This window comes from Herpailurus yagouaroundi, unplaced genomic scaffold, assembly GCF_014898765.1.
Source record: "Herpailurus yagouaroundi ecotype Mexico unplaced genomic scaffold, PumYag 165, whole genome shotgun sequence".
NCBI lineage: Eukaryota > Metazoa > Chordata > Mammalia > Carnivora > Felidae > Herpailurus > Herpailurus yagouaroundi.
In genome coordinates this window covers 14,068,416-14,070,207 of record NW_024412406.1, presented here as the reverse complement: position 1 = coordinate 14,070,207, position 1,792 = coordinate 14,068,416, and the positions used below count along the sequence as shown (strand labels likewise).

General features: G+C 68.0%; 1 protein-coding gene across 6 annotated transcripts in view; it reads right to left on the bottom strand.

The window, feature by feature from the left end:
- The window catches only part of NCOA2 (nuclear receptor coactivator 2), a 293,243-nt gene extending 292,201 nt beyond the window's left edge, over positions 1-1,042 (bottom strand). For 2 of the 6 annotated variants that reach the window (XM_040487632.1, XM_040487636.1), the window contains exon 1: positions 769-1,041. The gene's annotated coding sequence lies outside the window, so the exon portion shown is untranslated. Of the gene's footprint in view, positions 1-397; positions 497-768 lie in introns of those variants that run through there. The other 4 variants (XM_040487633.1, XM_040487631.1, XM_040487637.1 and 1 more) reach the window with 3 other exon arrangements.
- Between the last annotated feature and the right edge of the window lie 750 nt (positions 1,043-1,792).

Below are 1,792 nucleotides of genomic sequence, written 5' to 3'. Positions count from 1 at the left end.
TTCCCGTCCGCCCGCGGCGCGCGGTGCCCCTCGCCCCCCGCCCCCGGCGCTGACACGGGCCCGGCCCGCCCGCCGGGCCGCCGATCCCCTCCTCCCAGCGTCTCACCCCGCCGGCCGCCCCTGACATCGCGCTTCACCTTCACACACCCCCGAGCACTTCCCGAGTCCTGCCTCCCCTCGCCCGACACCCACCCTCCGCTGCAGTCGCTCCGCGTTTCCATTAAAGAATGCACCTTCTCAGGATTCACCTTCCCGTCTCAGCCCCTCTCCCCCCGAGGGGACAGGAGCCTCGGTTCTCGCCAACCCCGCACCGAGCGGGCGGGCTGGCGGGCGCCAGGTTCCTCGGGCGGGGGCCGCGCCCGCGCCCCCGGCCTCCCCGCCGCGACTCGGCTCTCACCTCTCGCCGGCGCCGCGGGCTGCAGCCTCCGCCCGCCTCGCGCTCCGGGACTCGTCTCCAGAGCTCTCGCAAAGCGCTGGAGCGCCTCCTTTCTCTCCCAGGGACTCCGCGTCTCCCCGCCGCTTCCCGCCCTCCCCACCCCCCAAGCCCCAACTCCCCAGCTTCGCGGCGCCTCCGGGATGCAACTCCCGTTTTCCGCACACTCCGGCAGCGGTCCCCGCACACAAAAACAGCCCTTTCCGCGGCGCACGGTTCTGCCGGGCTCGGCGCAGGAAGGGCAGTCGCAGCCGGGGGTGGGGACGCGGCGCCCCCCGCCCGCCCGCCGCCCGCCTCCCGCCCTCCCTCACGGCCCCCAGGGAAGGCGCGGTTACCGGCTCGGGTCGGTCACGCCGTCAGGTGCCGGCTGCCGTCGGCGCTGACCTTCGCCGCCGAAGCTGTGGCTGAGGCTGCGGCCGCCATGTTCCCGTGTTAATAACTGCTGCCTGGTTGTTTATTTCAATGGAGATCCTCCCCCAACTCCCTCCTCCTCCTCCTCCTCCGCGTCTCCGCACTTGCGGAGAGAGACACAGACCGCGCGAGCTCGCGAGCAGGGGAGGGGGCTCGGGAGCCAGGCCGTCTCTTCCTCCGCCTCCCTGGCCGTGGCCGCCGCCAAGTCCTGTCACTGGGGAAAGGACGGGGCGGAAACTTGCCTCCTGCGCCCCCGGGGAGGGGGCAAAGGTGGACGGAGGGTTCTCCGGGGAGCAGACCCTGGCCGCGGGGTCCGCAGCATCTCCGTCGGCAGACTCCTCTGAGAAGGCGACTCGGGGAGAGGTGAAGAGTGAGGGGCAGAGGGAAAGGGGACAAAGTGGGTGAATGTGGAAAAGGGAGGGTGACCTATGGGTGACTGCAAGTGAAGGGAGAGTAAACAGATGACTCCATGGGAGGGCAAAGGGCAGTGCCAAAAAAGAAAGCGAGAGAATGGGACAGGCCGGGGCTGCAAAGTGGAGGCAGTGGGTTCTTGGGGCTGCAGACGACAGGGAAGATGCCCCGGACGAAGATCGGGGAAAGTCAAGTGCCAGCTTCGTCTCGGGAAAAGCCTCCCGCCGGCGCGCAGACCGGGCCCCGCTGCCAGCAGCCTGCCCCCCTAGGGCGCACCTCACACGCCCAGCGTCTGCTGCTACAGCCCGGAGGTGCCCCCTCGTCCATCAAGTCTCCCGCTCCTACGAGGGTAGGCTTCTCCTGTAGCAGCCGTAACTCCAGAGGGGATGGAGGGATGCGACTGCAGGAGGCGAACTGAAAGGCGTGCCACCCAGCAATCGCATAATAAAGCAAAAGAGCCCACAGTGTGTAGAACTTAACCTGGTGGAGCATTCTTGTCCCAGGATGAATCAACAAAAGTTTTGTTTTTTGTTTTTT